This window comes from Dermochelys coriacea, chromosome 7, assembly GCF_009764565.3.
Source record: "Dermochelys coriacea isolate rDerCor1 chromosome 7, rDerCor1.pri.v4, whole genome shotgun sequence".
Taxonomy (NCBI): Eukaryota; Metazoa; Chordata; order Testudines; family Dermochelyidae; genus Dermochelys; species Dermochelys coriacea.
The window spans coordinates 54,535,901-54,554,470 of record NC_050074.1 but is presented as its reverse complement, the minus strand read 5'-3'; the positions used below and the strand labels follow the sequence as shown (position 1 = coordinate 54,554,470).

The window sequence follows — 18,570 nt, the reverse complement described above, 5'->3', positions numbered from 1 at the left end:
AAGGGGCACCCTCTTCAGAGACCTTTCCTGGGGCTCCTTTGTGTTTGTCAATGCTCAAGTCCTAACCTGGAGTAGATAGTAAACAGTGTTGTCTCCTTCAATATATCTGTTATTTTTACCACTGATTGAATAAGCCCTGAGACACTGCCTTACTTCAGGTGACAGTTTCACTTCAACAGTTTTGCAACCTAATATTCTACATTTTACATAGCTCATAAACTATTTCCCAAACAGTCATCTCACAGTAATCGTGACAATCAGGGTAGTTTTTGGCTTTCAACAGAGGCCACACACAACCCCCTTCAGTATAGTATTGAGAAGATGGTCAGACACAGGTGTAATATACCTGCCTGGGCATGCCTTTGTCACATCTGCCCCCAGAAAAAGTTTCATTCTAACCCTCAAGATGTCTTCTGCCCTAAAGCAGGAGGTTCTGAATCTCTTCCCAAACTTTAATTTTGTAATATTTACTACTATAGCTCTGAATACTCTTCTTATTCATATAAATGTCTCATCCCTTTTTGAATACTGCTGAACTCATATGGCAATGAGTTCCGCTGACTAACTGTGTATAGTATCAAAAAGTATTTTCTTTAATCAGTTTTGAATTTGATACCCTTCAGTTTCAATGAGCGTCTCCTTGTTTTTGTGTCTCCTTGTTCTTGTGTTATCAGACAAAGTGAATGGAAATTCCTGATCTACCTTCTTTGTACTAAGAAAAGAAGTACTTGTGGCACCTTAGAGACTAATAAATTTATTAGAGCATAAGCTTTTGTGAGCTACAGCTCACTTCATCGGATGCATGAAGTGATCCGATGAAGTGAGCTGTAGCTCACGAAAGCTTATGCTCTAATAAATTTGTTAGTCTCTAAGATGCCACATTTCAGAGTAGCAGCCGTGTTAGTCTGTATTTGCAAAAAGAAAAGGAGTACTTGTGGCACCTTAGAGACTAACAAATTTATTAGAGCATAAGCTTTCGTGAGCTACAGCTCACTTCATCGGATGCATACTCCTTTTCTTTTTGCGAATACAGACTAACACGGCTGCTACTCTGAAACTTTCTTTGTACTGTTGATTATTTCAGAGTGTTATCAAGTCTCTTCTTACTCCTCTCCTCTCTAAGGCTTTCTCTACACTGGACTTTTGTTGGTAAAACTTTTGTCATTCAGGGGTGTGAAAAACACCTCCCACCCCCGAACAACAAAAGTTTTACCGATGAAAAGCGCCAGTGTGAACAGCGCTTTGTCAGTGGGAGCGCTCTCCTGTTGACAAAGCTACCATTGCTCGTTGGGGGTGGAAATTTTTTGTCAGAGGGAGAGCTCTTTCCTGTTGACAAATGGCGGCTACACGGTGTGCCTTTTAACTGCATAGCTGAAGTGGCACAGCTGTGTCGCTGAAAGGTGCTTAGTGTAGACAAAGCCTTAGGTAAACAAACAGGATTGCCAACTTTCTAACTTGCACAAAACCGAACACCTCTGCTCCGCCCCCTGCCCTGCCCCTTCCCTGAGGCCACTCGCTCCATCCCCCCTCCCTCGCTTTCCCCCACCCTCACTCACTTTCACTGGGCTGGGGCAGGAGGTTGGGGGGCAGGAGGGGGGTGAGGGCTCCAGCCAGGGGTGTGGGCTCTGAGTTGGGGCCTGGAATGAGGGGTTCAGGGTGCGGGAGAGGGATTCAGGCTGGGGCAGGAGATTGGGGTCCGGGGGGGTGGTGAGGACTCCACCTGGGGATGCAGGCTCTGGGGTGGGACCAGGGATGAGGGATTTTGGGTGCAGGAGGGGGCTGGGCAGGGTGTTGGAGTGGTGTGGGGGGTTGGCTCCAGGAGAGAGTTTGAGTGCAGGAGGGGATTGGGGCAGGGGGCTGGGATGCGGGGTCCTGATGGTGCTTACTGCAGCTCCCAGGAAGCGGCCACCAGATCCTTGTAGCCCCATGGCTAATGGGCGGCTAAGAAGGCTCCACGTGTTGCCCTTGTGCCTGCAGGCACAGTCCCCGCAACTCCCATTGGTTGTGATTCCCGGCCAGTGGGAGCTACAGAGCTGGCACTACGGGCGGGAGCAGCGTGAGGTGCCTCCCTGGCCGACCATGCTTCTAGGGCAGGGGTGGCCAAACTTTTTGGCCCAAGGGCCACATCTGGGTGGGCAAATTATATGCAGGGCCATGAATGTAGGGCTGGAGCAGGGGGTTTGGGTGCGGGAGGGAGTGTGGGGCGTGAGAGGGGGTGCGGTGTGCAGGAAGGGGCTCAGGGCAAGGGGTTGGGGTGCAAGAGGTGGCTCAGGGCAGGGTGTTGGGGGTGCAGGAGGCGGCTCAGGGTAGAGGTGCGGGGTACAGGAGTGGTTTGGGGTGTGGGCTCCGGCCCGGCGCTGCTTACCTAAAGTGTCTGTAGGGTGGCAGTGGCGCGCAGTGGGGCTAAGGCAGGCTCCCTCCTGGAGCATGCACCCCAAATCCCCTCCTGCACCCCAACCCCCTGCTCCCAAACTCCCTGTCAGAGCCTGCACCCCAACCCCCTGCCCCAACCCTGAGCCCCTTCGTGGAGCCTGCACTCCTAACTGCACTGAGCTATCCCTCCCCCGCCCTTCACTCCACCCGCCTGGGTGGGGTGCAGGACGGGGGAGGGATAGCTCAGTGGTTTGAGCATTGGCCTGCTAAACCCAGGGTTGTGAGTTCAATCCTTGAGGGGGCCATTTAGGGATCTGGGGAGTTGGGAATTGGTCCTGCTTTGAGCAGGGGGTTGGACTAGATGACCTCCTGAGGTCCCTTCCAACCCTGATATTCTATGAACTCCTCCTGCACCCCAACCCCCTGCCCCATCCCAGAGCCCCGTCCTGTGCCTAAACTCCCTCCCAGAGCTTGTACCCCTCCTCTCCTCCTGCACCACAACCCCCTGCCCCAGGCTCAGCCTGGAGCCCCCTCCACACTCCGAACCCCTCAGCCCCAGCCCAGAGCCTGCACCCCAACCCCTGTCCCAGCCCGGTGAAAGTGAGTGATGGTGGGGGGGAGGGAGGGAGGCAGGCAGTCAGGTGGGAGGATGGAGTGAGTGGGGCAGGGCCTCGGGGAAGGGGCGCCTGGGTTGCACTTAAATTCAGAAAGTGCTCTTGTGCTTAAAAAGTTTGGAGACCACTGCTATGAACAGTCCCAAACTTCCCAATATTTCTTGATATAAGAGTTTTTTCATACCCTTCTTCTTTCTGTCTGCCATCTCAGAACCCCTTTTCTAATTCTGCTATATTCTTTTTGTGATTGTGTTACCAATACTGAACAGTTTATTGCGGGTGAGGGATATCATTGATTTATAATACTGTATTATTCTCCCTCTCATTCTTTATGGAGCTTTTTTGATAGCTGCTGCATGTTAAGCATAGATTTTCAGTAAACTATCCACAGTAATGTCTGGGTCTTTTTCCTGAGTTGTTGATTCAATTAATTTAGAACCCAGTATGAGTAGTTCAAATCATTCCTTTCAATGTGCATTACTTTGCATTTATCAACATTAAATTTTACCTGTCATCGTGTTTCCCTGTCACCTTGCTTGGTTAGGTCCCTCTGAAGTTTCTTTATTCTATTTGTGTCATTTTAATCCATTTGCAGGATACAGAAATAAGGTTTACTAGTCTGTAATTCCCCAGAACACCCCTCACACCTCTTAAAAATACAGGCATAACATTTGCTTTGCCCAGGTCTCTAAACCATGTTTCATTGTGTCAATTGATCAGTGTATACGTGAGTATTTGAAGTCCTCCACTATTATTATTTTATCAGACTTTATTGCCAGTTTGATCTCTCTCAGCATTATGTACTCAGTGTCCTTTTCTTGATTTTGGAGGCTGATAGTAAAGGTCTACTAGCATATTTGTATTATTACTTTATTTGGACCCTTGTTTCACATCTGGGTCTTGGGTCCCAGGCTCTGCTGGTCTAGAAGTGAGACAAATCTTGATCATGAACTCAGAAGACCTAAGACTGTGTAGTTTCCCACCTTTATGGAATATTACATACATGGAAGAAGTTTTGGAAGAGGCATTAGGTAAATCATAGCTCTTTTATACCCAGTGCACTTGATGATATATTCACCCTTTCTTGGCACTTCTGTTCTGAAGGATATGTGGCTCCAGGATAACCAGGCCCAATAGTTATTAGAACAAAACCCTAAAACTTTTTTTTTCCCTTCTCTCTCTTCACCATCTAATTTATGGGCATTATTTAATTCTGTTCTACCTACAGCAGACAAGCAAGGTTGGATAACTGCTGTGTACTGCAGGCCATGTCTTCTACTTGTCAGCAACTGTGCAATACTTCCATGCTGCAACATTATACGGTTTCCAGGTCTGTCTCTGTCTTCAGAGCTCCACAGATGCCCCATTCCCCGTTGTTGCCTGTGTGATGAAGCAGTAGCCTTGCACATGTACTTACCAATGGCAGAATGGAACTTTTTCTGGCATGGACTTGTAGAGATTTAATGAAATTGAAATTTAATGGCAGAGTTGTTTCCTGGTAAATTGGAATCTAAGTTTCTATTTTTACTCGTAAACTTTTCTGTTAAATTAAGCAATGGTGCTGGGCTCTTGGATTTCCTGATGCTTCCAGTAATGAAGAGGATGTGTCATAGTGCCTGTAATTATAAGATCAGATGTTTGATGCAACATATGAATGTACTCATCTCACAATGTTAAGGTGCCAGTATGCCTCCTTTGGTCAGTATCTCTTTATCAGCAAAGACTTTAGTGCCCTCTTCATGTTGTCTGCTTTGCAAAGTATTGTCTTCTGAGTGCTTTGCAACCTGCACCCGTGAACTTCTGTTGGGGGTTGATGAAAGGTCAGGGCAGTCAAGCCAGAGTAACTTTTATTTTTACTCAAATGAGGGTTGCCTGGTTGGAGAGAGAATTTCATTGTGATGGATTAACTTTCCCTTGAACGATTGCTTTATGGCACATCTGAATGAGAGATTGTAAATTGGCTGACAGCAGTGAACCCAATCAGTGTAATTAAAGCCAGCTGTGTGGGTAGAGAGTGGGGGCGGGGGCATGGGGCAGCCTCCATCTTCAGTTTTCCTCAGCTGTGCTTCATTCTGCTTGTAGCCGAGTGTAACATGCCCATAAGTCTGAGATTCCTACCAGGACAGAATGTATCCCGCCGATATGGTATAGTGCCATAAAGCTACATTAGCAAAAGACAAAGTGAAGTTCATGAGCAGTTTTCCAGGCCCCTCTGATTATAAGGTCCCAGGCATGTGCTGCCATGCAGTGATGAGAGAGGATTCTGGGGACCTTTGAAAAGATATTACGTTCTCACGCTTTACTCTGCTATGATCAAAACCATGTGAATATTTCCTTTGGTGCTTCATCAGTGAGCATCTCACACTGAAATGGAAAAGGGGAATACCTGTCTGCAGACATTCTAAGCCACATCAGTGCAATGGTTTGCTTTAATTACATATTGCATACAACCCTCCTAGCTTCTGGAAATCTACTGTGCACGTCGGTTTCCCTCAAGTCATCTTTGCTGTGTGTATTTATCGGGATGGTTGTCCTCCCAAGAAAGATAAGGCTCCTCATCCAGGATTTCTAGTGATCTGCGTGAAAATTCCCCTCTTGGGATCTGTTTTGACTCCATGTTCAATACATGTGTTGTGCTGTGCTGTCCTGCTCCTGCAGCAAGTATTAAAAAATAGAGACAGCCTTTGTCGTCTCCTTGCAACTCAGTTTCTTAAATATTAATGTGCATCTTTCCTCTAGTCCTGCTGGGGTGCAGAGTTGTCAGAAACACTTAGCAGGAGCACAGCTTAATGCACTATTGTAACCCCAGCAAGCACAGTTCACCAACCTTATCTAGTTAAAGGTAGGCAAGGCATTCTTAGCTCCTTCCTCAGACTGTCTGGGCTCCTGCCTTAAACAGTTGGGTAGGTTTTTCTGCAAGCTGTTGAACAACTGCTGTTTGTCATGGGTGAGTGACCTATTCCCTAGGTATCCCGTAGTTACCTCATAGAGTCCTGTGTAATTTTTTTTATAAAGCACTTTGAGTTTCTTGGATGGAAAGAGCCATCGAAGTGCAAAATATTATGATGTACTTACTAATAGATGCATGTACTGTTTCAGAAGCCCATGTTCTTCTATTCCTGTTCCTTGTCTGTTTTTATCTCTATTTGGCCTACTCTTTTTGGCTTTATTGTGTTGTTTACTCTTTCACCTTTGCTAAATCTATAGTTAGTTTTTTATTACTGAGCAGAGGCCAACTTTCCTGCTACAAAGGGAATAATTTAAATTGTTGAACATGAATTTTGAGTACTAGGGAAGCTTTGTCTAGAGCAGGTCTGAGCAATCTACAACCCATGGGCTGGATCTGGCCTGCGAGCCGTTTTTAAGCTGGCCCACGAGCCACACCATGCGGCTTGGCCCCGCTCCGGCTTGGGCACTGGGTCAGGGGTTGCACCCGCAGCTCAGCCCTGCTCCCGCCGAGGTGCTGGGTTGGGGGCCGCACCAGTGGCTTGGCCCCTGCTCTGGTGCTCCGGCTGGGGCGCTGGATCGGGGCTGCACCACGTGGCTCGACCCCATTCCGGCTGGGTTGGGGGCCAGAGCACATGGCTTGGCCCCACTCTGGCCAGGGCACAGGGTCGGGGCTGTACCACATGGCTTGGCCCCATTCCGACGCTCCAGCTGGGGCACTGGGTCAGGGCCCATCACGCAGCTCAGCCCTGCTATGCCACTCTGGCTGGGACGCAGGGGTCGAGGCTGCACCATGCGGCTCTGCCCCACTCTGGCGGGGACGCTGGGTTGGGGACCACACCACACTTGAGGTAAGTGCTGCTCAGAGCCTACACCTGAAGCCTCTCCCCATGCCCCAACCCCCAGCCCGAGACCTGATCCCCTTCCCGCTCTCTAAACCCCTCGATCCCAGCCTGGAGCACCCTCCTGCACCCCAAACCTCTCATCCCCAGCTCCACCCCAGAGCCCACACCCCCAGCCAGAATCTGCACCCCTTTCTGCACCTCTGCGCCACCCTGATCTCCCTCCCACCCTCTGAACCCTTCAGTCCCAGCCTGGAGCACCCTCCTACACCCCAAACTCCTCATCCCCAGCTCCACCCCAGGGCCCGCACCCAACCCCAAGTTTCTGAGCGTTCATGGCCTGCCATACAATTTCCATTCCCTGATGTGGCCCTTGGGCCAAAAAGTTTGCCCACCCCTGGTCTAGAGGCTCAAATGGCTGAGACAAGGGGCCAGGGTATCCCTTGTCCCCATTTCATTGGTGCTTCTGCCTGTCTGCCGTGGGGAAAAGCTGTTCAGTGGGGTTGGATTAGATAAAAAATTATATTGAGAGAGTAAAATTCTGTGTTCCCTTGGAACAGGAAATGATGTGCATCGGCTCAGACTCAGTTTGGAGTGAGAAAATGACCCTTTACATTATAACTGCCTGATTATGTTCATCATCCCCTTGGCTTCTCTGAGGAGCTTCAGGAAAGTCAACCAAGGTGCTTCTGCCTGCTTAGATATAACCTTTCCCCAACTCACTGGCTGGAACTGCAGGGCTAAACACATTCATTTATTCAGCAGTTGTGCGTGTGTGTATGTTCGTGTTCCCTGAAACTTTCCATCTAGAAGTTGCAGTACTTTTAGGAAATGATGACTGCACTAATGAATTCATCAGTCACAATAATCTGATTAAATTGATGGGGGAGAAGGAGAGTGAGCAGCAGATGATATAAATAGATTATTTTAAAATATAAGAGATACCCAATTAGTGACTGACTCACTCAGCATTTAAATGGAAGTGTTGCACGAGAGATTTACTGGTAACCACCACAATAAATTACACTCTGTGGTTTCTTGGCTGAGAGTGCAACACGCAGGCTGTTAGTGGGACCCATAAATAAAACAGAGTGGTGAGGTACTGTAGGGAAGAAACACCAGTTCTATATTGCCTTTTATAGGCATGTGTGAAATGGGGTAGGATGTTTACAAAAGGAATGGGGGGCGAGGGAGACCAATATGGATGTGAAGTCTTGTATCAGATACTGTGGCAGTACCCAGGGAGAAGGGTGGAGAGCACACAGGACTGTAAATGGAAGGGGTATAGAATTGTTTGCCCCTGAGGTTTTGAAGGTCAATCCTCCAGAGGACAGAGATAATAGAAAGGAAGCTTTCTGTGAGGGAAGCATATGTTTTTGTGGAGATTACACTCTGTATAGATTAGGACTTCTGGGAGGGAGAGCACGGAAAGATATGGCTGGAACATAGGACCATCTGCCAGTAGCTTGGCATAGTCATTCCATTAATGCGAAGCTTATTAGTGTGGGTCCAGCTGAGGTAGACCAGGGAGGGAGCAATAAAGGCAGGCAATTCTTACCCAGCATCCTTTAGGGAGGGGAAAGGTTTGTTTACATGCTCTGTTCTGGTAACTTATAAGATGTGGCTTTGTTAGCAGAAGCTTTGGTTGGAAGCTTTTAGTCTTGTCCTTGCTAAATTCAGGGATGTAGAGTGGGGTTTGCTGCAGGGGGAAGAAGTTTATATAACTGGTTTTGAGCAGAGCACTTGAACTGGCGAAGCTGGTGAAGGAAACTTGCCAGGTGGTATGTGTGTGTTAGGTTATTGACTTTCCCTGTGGGACACTTCCGAACGTCCAGGTGCCCTGTATTTACTATTCTGCCTTTGCCGTGGTAGTAGAGGGTTCAAGAAGAGGCCAGAACTTTCAGAGAACAAACCAATCAATTATGGAATGTACCTTCAACCCTCTAACAAGCAAATCTACTTTTTAAAATTATAAAAAGCATAGTTAGAAGTCAAAAAGGATATACATGTAGATGTACAGCAGGCGACTTGGATAGTTTTCCAAGAATTGTTAAGGGAAACCAAATTTTAAATTTGTATACTAAGCTAAGCTTGCTTTGCCACTCACGTGTAATGCCGTGTGAAACTCATGCCAATAAAATTGTTATAACAATGCACACCATAAAGTTTATTCACACGGCGAGCACACAATTAGGTTTATGCATATGTACACACATGCATATGCATACACAGTATGTTCAGGGCCTGATCCACTGCCTCTTGAAATCAGCAGAAGGACTTCCATTGACTTCAGTGGGCATTGGCTTAGGTCCTCATTTGGCTGCCACCATGGAAAATGTTAGTGTTTTGTACCACTCTGGGTACAAATTCATTTCTTTGTACAGTATTTATTTCACTACCTTAAAATGGAAACGGTTAGCTATTTGACAAAGTAGTCAAAATGTTGTTATATCCTTTACTGAAATGCTATTTTACAATTTCCTACAGTGGTGATACTCACCCTGTGCTTTCTAAACTGACAGCTCATGTTTTTTCTCCAGTAGTGGCAAACTGTTGCTGTCCCACAAGGGCACACTATGTCAGAGCTCTGGCCCATTCTACAAAGAGAGGGAAAGGGTTTGCACTTAGTGCAGCCATAAGGGAACCTCCAGCTGGCTAGAAGCCTCTTCTAAAAACACAAGTGTGGTCTTCCCCAGGAAATGAGGCCCAAATAGGATTGTGTATGTAGTTGATCTCTTGGGAAGAGTGAGAGAGAGAGCCCATCAGTAATGTTTAAGTGAAGCTGGAATATCAGCTGTCTGCTTGGAAGCACATGGAATTTGATCACTTGATTGACCGAAACAAAATCACAGTGAGAGGACAGGATGAAATGGAGGAAAAGGAAGCAGGAAGGCAGCAGAGCGTTTCTACCTTGGGGGCTGAGGAGAAGATGAGAAGGAAAGCAGAGCGTTTCCTTAGGTGCATTAGAGTACAAAAAATCCTTACTCAGTTATATGGTCCCTGAATATGGTGTAAAATTCTGTGGACTGCTTTCTCCTTCCAGCAGCACTGCACAGAGCTGAGTGCCTGCATTAGGAATGTTATATGGAGCTAGTGCTATAGTGCCTTGTTATGTCAGTGATGCTCAAACAATGGACATCAGAGGTACTTCAGTCACAGTTGTGAAGCATCTGTCAATCTTGAGTCACTGACTGCAATAAAACACTTGTGGCTGGCCCATGTCAGCTGTCTTGGGCTCCGGTGTCTAAAGTGCTTGGGCTGGAGCAGGGGAGGGTAAACTACGGCCTGCGGGCTGGATCCGGCCCGTCAGGGCTTTGGATCCGGCCTGCAGAATTGCCAGCTCCATGGTGCAGTGGGGCTAAGGCAGGTTCCCTGCCTGCCCTGGCCCTGCACCGCTCCCAGAAGCAGCCGGCACCACGTCCCTGGGGGAGCAGAGAGCTCTGTGCGTTGCCCTCGCCTGCGGGTGCTGTTCCCCGCAGCTCCCATTGGCCAGGAACGGAGAATCGCAGCCAATGGGAGCTTTGGGGATGGTACTCACAGGTGAGGGCAGAGTGTGGCAAAGCTGCCTTTCCAACCCCATTCCGCTGCCAGACATACTGGCCATGTCTGGGAGCAGTGCGGGGCCAAGGCAGGCAGGGAGCCTGCCTTAGCCCCGCTGTGCGCCGCTGTCACCCGGAGCCGCTCGAAGTAAGCAGCGCCAGGCTGGAGCCTGCACCCCGCACCCCAACCCCCTGCCCTGAGCCCCCCAACCCCCTGCTTTGTGCCCCCTCCCGCACTCCGCACCCCCTCCTGCACCCCAACCCCTTGCCCTGAGGCCCTTCCTGCACGTTGCACCCCCTCCCACATCTCGCACTCCCTCCTGCACCCCAACCCCCTGCCCCAGCCCTACATTCTTGGCTCTGCATACAATTTCCCCACCCAGATGTGGCCCTCAGGCCAAAAAGTTTGCCCACCCCTGGGCTAGAGCCTTGTCTCTGGGACCCTTTGTCTTAGAGCCTGGGCTCCAGCCTGAGCCTGAATGTCTACACTGCAATTGTATAGCCCTGCTGCCCGAGCCCCATGAGCCCAAGTCACATGACATGGGCCAGCCATGGGTGTTTTATTGCAGTGTAGACATACCCTGAGAGTTTCCAATTCTGGAGGCTTTTTTTTTTTTTTTTACCAGCTAACCTCAAAACCCCTCTGCACTTCCTTGCATCCTGGGTGTACCTTTTTCAGGTGCTGCTTTCCTGTAAATTCACCCACAATCAAATTGTCAGTGTCTGAAGCCCACAAAGAGAAAATAAACAGCACAGATCTAAAATGAGGGGGTGCAGCCAAACACCTGCACCAAAGGCATTAAAGGAAATTTATTTTCATATTGTCTTCTTAAGACTATCCTGATTACTTTTTCATGTAACCAAGCTCTGTAGGTGCCTCATTGAAGGTGTGGAAAGAGGAATGGCTGTTTGGATGGGGGAATGGTCCACACAAGGATCCCTGTCCTAAGAAGTAATCCATAATATGAATAAGTTTGGGGAACCATGTAGCTAAAGTAATGAATCTCAGTTGAATGGAGTTGGGTGCCAAGGTCCTCTATATCAGCATAGTTAGAAGTCAAAAAGGATATACAGGTAGATGTACAGCAGGCGACTTGGATAGTTTTCCAAGAATTGCTAAGGGAAACCAGAACCTTCCTTGGATTGACCAGTTTGATGTTTCCAGTAGGTTGCACAATAAGCTTTGGCAGTGACACTGGTACCTCTGTCACCAAGCTTGGGATAGCTAGGAGCCTCCAGGGGAAGATAGAACAGACTGTTTAGCTCTTCTGTACTCCTCGCCATCTGACTGTGAGGCAGCATTACCTGCGGCGTTCCACACCAGGGTCTGAGCAGTGGAGGCATTTCAGGAAGCAGCTGTATAGAGGATCAGGGCTTTATAAAGCTGAGTGGGGAGAGAAAGATCAAGTCAAGCATGAAAGCATGAGCCTCGGTGAAAACCCAAGGATCCGTGCTTAGTTCACAGGGACTGAGGGTTGTCACAGCATGGAAAAGGTAAATTGGGTAAGAAGTTTTAATCCCCACCCCCCCAGCAGGAACTATTTCAGATTAATCTGTTTCTTATACTACTTCCATTTCCTTCCTCTCCTTTATTCAGAGGTGCAGTGTGCCTAACTGGCTGCTGGTGTGGAAGCAGCAAACCCACTACCCATGTTCAGATGTGGAGTTTCTGTCCTTTCACCCAACAGTTTGGGCCCCAGGTTTCAAATATATTGAGTTCCAAACCAAGGGTACATTTAACCCTGGCTTTCTGCAAGGGAGGACAAGTGCTAAATGTTCATAGAATCATAGAATATCAGGGTTGGAAGGGACCTCAGGAGGTCATCTAGTCCAACCCCCTGCTCAAAGCAGGACCAATTCCCAACTAAATCATCCCAACCAGCACTGTGCTGTGCTGTGTACCAGCACTCTAAGCTGTGCGCATGTGCGTGAGCACAAAGATCCCGCACACGTGGCGAAACACCGCATGCACAAAAAGTTGCACAGAAGCACAAAAATTTGCATAGAAGAAATTTTTTGCGCACCCGGCCTGTCAAAAATTAGAGGGAACATTGCCAACCAGGGCTTTGTCAAGCCTGACCTTAAAAACCTCAAAGGAAGGAGATTCTGCCACCTCCCTAGGTAATGCATTCCAGTGCTTCACCACCCTCCTAGTGAAAAAGTTTTTCCTATTAGCCAACCTAAACCTCCCTCACTGCAATTTGAGACCATTGCTCCTTGTTCTGTCATCTGCTACCACTGAGAACAATCTAGATCCATCCTCTTTGGAACCCCCTTTCAGATAGTTGAAAGCAGCTATCAAATCCCCCCTCATTCTTCTCTTCTGCAGACTAAACAATCCCAGTTCCCTCAACCGTTGGGGTTTTGGGTATTTTTGGAAGCAGTTTCTCTTCTTGTTAAACATCTTATCCCTTCAGCCTGTTATGCTGTTGCCTTTGGAATTTTTACTATGAAGTTGATACTTGTGTACAAGGACACAGTCCTGTGAGATTTGGTAATCCTTTGCACGGTCATTGGTGCTCCCTGCACCACAATCTCTGATTTAGACAGTGAAGTTCAGACTTCAGTGTGTAGCAATGGTGACTCGCACTGTTTAAACATTTACTGTTGAATTGAACCCTGGCATAAGTGAGCACAACTCCACTGACTTCAGTGTAGAGGGTGCCCCTTTACATCTAGGCTGACCTTGCTTCTGTGATGTGTTGTTTTGTACCTTTCCTTTTGGGCGAGAGGGGGGTACATGGTATTGTCCTTTCTGTATGAGGTAATCTTTTGTGGGAAAGAACATCATGCTTCTTTACTAGAGAATCCTTTGTAAAAAAAATTACTACTCAAATGTCTCCAATTCATGTTGTAGACTTCTCTGCGGGTTAAGTGAGGAACTGTCTGTTTGATTTAAGTTGGTCTTTCCATCCCCTTAGACACTGCCTCCTCTGGAATCTCCTGTGGAAGGCAGAGTCTGCTTCACTTTCTGATAAAGGATACATATAAAAGGGTGCATGAGGGGCTTAATTAGGCAATACAGTCAAGATCAAATCGTGATAATGATAAATAAAAAATGCCAAGAGGGTATCATGTAGAATTAAAGCCTCTGACCTAATCAGCTACCCTTAAAGAGGGTGCGGATTGAGCGAGAGAGAGAAATGAATAAGCTTCCAGTGCTTGAAATTCCCAATGAGAGCCTTCTGTTTCACTGCATGTAGCTTGGTATGTGCTCCAGTTTAGGTGCAAGGCTTTCACACAGCACCACAGTGGTGGGATTAAATTCATGTCTGTGGGAGATCAACTCATAGGGCATTTTCCAGCTGGGCTCTCTGAAAATGAATCTTCTGCCAAAAATATAGGAGAACCAACATGTGTTAGCTAATGTGTTCAAAACACACCTCTTTTCCTAGTGTAGACACAGCCTCAGTAATGGTCCTAGGAATGATGAAACAGCATTTTGTCAAGATGAACATCTTTGGTTTCTCTGATTTAAGGAGAGGGTGGTGCCAAACCCAGGACATTAGGCTAGGTCTACAATGCAGTGGGAGCCCAGGTTTAGTGGTACTCAAGTGAGTGGACCCTGTGTTTGAGAACCCAGGGCTTGAGTATGTATACAGACTGCCAATCCTAGGTTAAGAATATTTTAACCAGAGCTCAAAATCAGGGCTCCAGCATCCACTCTGCAGTACGCAGATTCAAGTCCAACCAACCGTATCCCAGGCTTCCTAGTTCCCTCTCGAAATGTGGCCACTCTAGCCTTTTGTTCATGGTACACTGGGAAAACTTGACTGTCTACACTGCAGGTTACGGGATGTTTGAATAGCCCACAAACACACTTTGATATGTGCACCCCCAGCAAGTGGAGTCAGTCAAATGAAGGTGTCACCATTTCAAGAACTCTACTTGCTTGGGCTGTGGCTCCTATTTCAGAACCCAGGCAGAGCTTCCAGGAGATGCTGGTGGCAGTTCAGTGGTGTTTCTGACCCACCAAAGACACCTGACAGAGTTCATATTGGAGCAGGAGGAGAAGGATGCAGACATGGCAGACTCTGACTGATACTGCTTGTGACACTTGGTATAGACAAAAAGAAAAGGAGTACTTGTGGCACCTTAGAGACTAACAAATTTATTAGAGCATAAGCTTTCGTGAGCTACAGCTCACTTCATCGGATGCAATTGGTGGAAAAAACAGAGGAGAGGTTTATATACACACACACAGAGAACATGAAACAATGGGTTTATCATACACACTGTAAGGAGAGTGATCACTTAAGATAAGCCATCACCAGCAGTAGGGGGGAAAGGAGGAAAACCTTTCATGGTGACAAGCAAGGTAGGCTAATTCCAGCAGTTAACAAGAATATCAGAGGAACAGTGGGGGGTGGGGTGGGAGGGAGAAATACCATGGGGAAATAGTTTTACTTTGTGTAATGACTCATCCATTCCCAGTGTTCCTCTGATATTCTTGTTAACTGCTGGAATTAGCCTACCTTGCTTGTCACCATGAAAGGTTTTCCTCCTTTCCCCCCCTACTGCTGGTGATGGCTTATCTTAAGTGATCACTCTCCTTACAGTGTGTGTGATAAACCCATTGTTTCATGTTCTCTGTGTGTGTGTATATAAACCTCTCCTCTGTTTTTTCCACCAATTGCATCCGATGAAGTGAGCTGTAGCTCACGAAAGCTTATGCTCTAATAAATTTGTTAGTCTCTAAGGTGCCACAAGTACTCCTTTTCTTTTTGCGAATACAGACTAACACGGCTGCTACTCTGAAACTTGGTATAGACAGGTTTCAGAGTAGCAGCCATGTTAGTCTGTATTCACAAAAAGAAAAGTAGTACTTGTGGCATCTTAGAGACTAACAAATGTATTTGAGCATAAGCTTTTGTGAGCTACAGTTCACTTCATCGGATGCATTAGACACTGATTCCCCCTATGTAGATGGTCACTGCTGGAAAAGGACCACAAGCACAGACTGGTGGGATCACAGCGTCGTGCAGACCTGGGATGACCAGCCGTGGGTACAGAACTTTCACATGAAGAAAGCTACATTTCTGTAGCTTCCTGAGGAGCTTGCCCCAACCCTCCAGTGTAAAGACACATGCCTGAGGGTCGCCAGGCTGATCTGGAAGTGGGTAGTTCTAACTGTCTGGTAGCTGGCTATCCCAGAGTGTTACAGGTCTGTTGCAAACCAGTTTGGTGTTGGAAAGTCAACTGTGGGAAAGGCAATCAGGCATGTGGCTTACCTCAAGGTGGTGGGCATTAAAAATATTTAATAGAATCATAGAAAATTAGGATTGAAAGAGACCTCAGGAAGTCATTTCTGAGGCAATGGCTGGCTTTGAGAGAATGACATTTCTAAACTGTGCTGGAGCCATTGGATGGGCCTCGTTCCATAGTTTGCCCTCTTCAAGGAGCACATGAGTACACGAACTGCAAAGAGTATTATTCCATTGGTATGCAGGCCCTCGTTGACCAGAGAGAGCAATTTATGAACATCAAATGTTGGCTGCACTAGAAAAGTTCATGATGCCAGGATTCTCCGCCCTTTGGGGATGTACATTCATGGACAAGGTATTCCCACCACATGACATCTAAAATGGAGTTACTGTCCCGATTGTTATTCTGGGAGTCCCCGCTTACACTCCTTTGCCTTGGTTTATGATTTCAGAGGCCTTGGCAAAAGGTAGTTTAATTACACTCTCAACAGGTGGAAAAGGGTGGTTGAATGTGTGTTTGGCCGATTGAAATTCCACTGGCGATGTTTACAGTCCCGTTTACATTCCAGTGTCGTCAATGCTGTCCTCATCACTGTTGCTTGTTATGTTCCTCGCAATCTTTGTGAAGCCAGAGGTGAGCCATTTCCCCCCGAATGGACCTATGACAGCAGGGGCTGCTGAATTGGTACAATCCACCAGTGCACCTACCACAGCTGGAGCTGGCTGCACCCGGGCAGCAGAAATCAGGGATGGTTTGTGCTCCCAAATTATGGACCTGCATGGGCCAGTGGAAGAGGGAGGATAGTACCTTTCTGATTGTGCTTGTTGCGGAGGCTGGGTTGATTGCCGTGCATTGCACTTTTGAATAACATGACCATTTAGGAAATGGGGGGGACAGTATGGATTGATATAAATAACTGTGATTCACGTTTATAGCTGTATTAAGACATGGGTTTTGCACACAACCTCCAAGTTGTCCATGATAATGTGTTTTTATGGACTGTGGTTGGAAGTATCCACAGAGGAGGGGTTCAGTACTGAGAACTGCTTGGGGCAATTTGCCCTGACCAGCCGCTCATAGGGCCGATTGTATGGGACACCCAGCCATGGGGTTGTCTAAGCTGTTCCTGGAATTCAGGCTAGGTAACACGGAGGAGACGTAGGCTGTGGTGTGGGTGCAGCAGGAACCTGCACCACTGCAGCTGCTGGAGACAGCAGCTGTTCAAACAGTTCTTTTTGTTGTGCTGTATCTTCTTTCCTGAACCACCGTACCTGTTCCTGGGACTGTGAAGTGAATGCCTGCTCCCATGCCATTGCCCTATCCTCAAGCTGTGAAGGCAGTCTGAGACTTTCTGCTCACCTCTCGACGTGTCTGTCCTCTTGCTGCAAGTCCCGGTGTCTTTGGTACTGGATCTGCTGGTTCACCCTGTCCAGAAGATCAATCATAAGTTCATCATGGAAAGACTTCCTCTTGAAATGGTCCATGAAGGTACAGTGAGCAAGGCTTGTGCAGTTTGGGCAAGCCGTGGAGGTACTGTAGAGGTCAAGGGACCTGTAGAGGTCAAGGGACCTGGAATAGGATGAGACACAGAGGGTTATTGTCTCGAATAGCTCAGTGCAGGAGCACAGAAAAAAATCTTTATGGAATTTCAAGGGCAGAAAATATTACATTTTGAAACTGAGCTTCAGTTTATTGGCAGAGAGCTGCTGCAGACCACAAAGCTCCCTGGACACAGCCAGGTTTATCACAGTGAAAGAAGTGCTGAGAGAATGGTATGTTAAAAATCACAACTTTAAAAAAAAAAGTTTGTGGGAACTCAGAGGCTGTGCCATACTGCAGAAGCCTTCTCTGTCATTTCTGGCATTGCACATTGTGGAGCACATAACAATTCTTGGGTTGCTCAAGTTGGCAAAGAGAGATGTTATTCCAAGTGGGCGGAGGGAAACCAGGCATGTATGCCACCAAAGTATTCAAATGTGTGGTGACCCAACAGCACGTCTACAAATGGAGTTGGCTGGTGAGGTGGTCCTGAAATATTTTCCCTTCCCCAAAATGTGACGACCTGTCGGGTTCCTGCGACAGGAAACATTTGCAGCTGTCACCACCCAGGATTGGGTCAGAATTCATGAGGGAATCAACAGGATGCTGCGCGTTTCCAACGCAGCCTTTTAGGGCTACATGCAAACACAGAGAATTCCACTGCCATCCCCCTTCTCCTGACAAATTTCTTGACTTAATTCAAATCCCTAGTCATATTTGGGACTAATGATGTCATCACCCATGGCATGCATGGATGACATTTAGCAGAAATGGGACTAACCCCTTGTCATAAATTTAAATGGAAGGGTAACCACCTTTCCGTATACAGTGCTATAAAATCCCTCCAGACCAGAGGCAACATCCTGTTACCTGTAAAGAGTTAAGAAGCTCAGCTAACTTGGCTGGCACCTGACCCAAAGGACCCATAAGGGGACAAGATACTTTTAAACCTTGGGCGGGGGGGGGGGGGGGGGGGCAGCAGGGGAAGGTTTTTGTTTGTGCTCTTTGTTTACGGGGTTGTTCTCTCTTGGGACTGAGAGAAGCCAGACAGAAATCCATCTTCTCCAACCCATCCTAATTCAAGTCTCCAATATTGCAGCCAGTATAGGTAAGCCAGGCAAGGTGGATTAGTTTATCTTTTGTTTCATGTGAATTTTCCCTGTGTTAAGAGGGAGGTTTATTCCTGTTTTCTGTAACTTTAAGGTTTTGCCCAGAGGGGGATCCTCTATGTTTTGAATCTGAATACCCTGTAAAATATTTTCCATCCTGATTTTACAAAGACGATTTTTACCTTTCTTTTTTTTTTTTTTTTTTAAATAAAATCCTTCTTTTAAGAACCTGACTGATTTTTCCATTGTTCCAAGATCCAGGGGTTTGGGTCTTTGATGATTTTGTAACAAATTGGTTAGGATATTATTCTCAAGCCTCCCCATGAAAGGGGGTGTGTAGGGCTTGGGGGGATATTTTGGGGGAAGATGTCTCCAAGTGGTCTTTTTCCCTGTTCTTTGTTTA

The 18,570-nt window shown here is 47.2% G+C and overlaps 1 protein-coding gene across 13 annotated transcripts in view; it reads left to right on the top strand.

Moving 5' to 3' along the window:
- Positions 1-18,570, top strand: part of NDST2 (N-deacetylase and N-sulfotransferase 2) — a 231,546-nt gene that overhangs the window by 124,892 nt on the left and 88,084 nt on the right. The window lies entirely within an intron of this gene.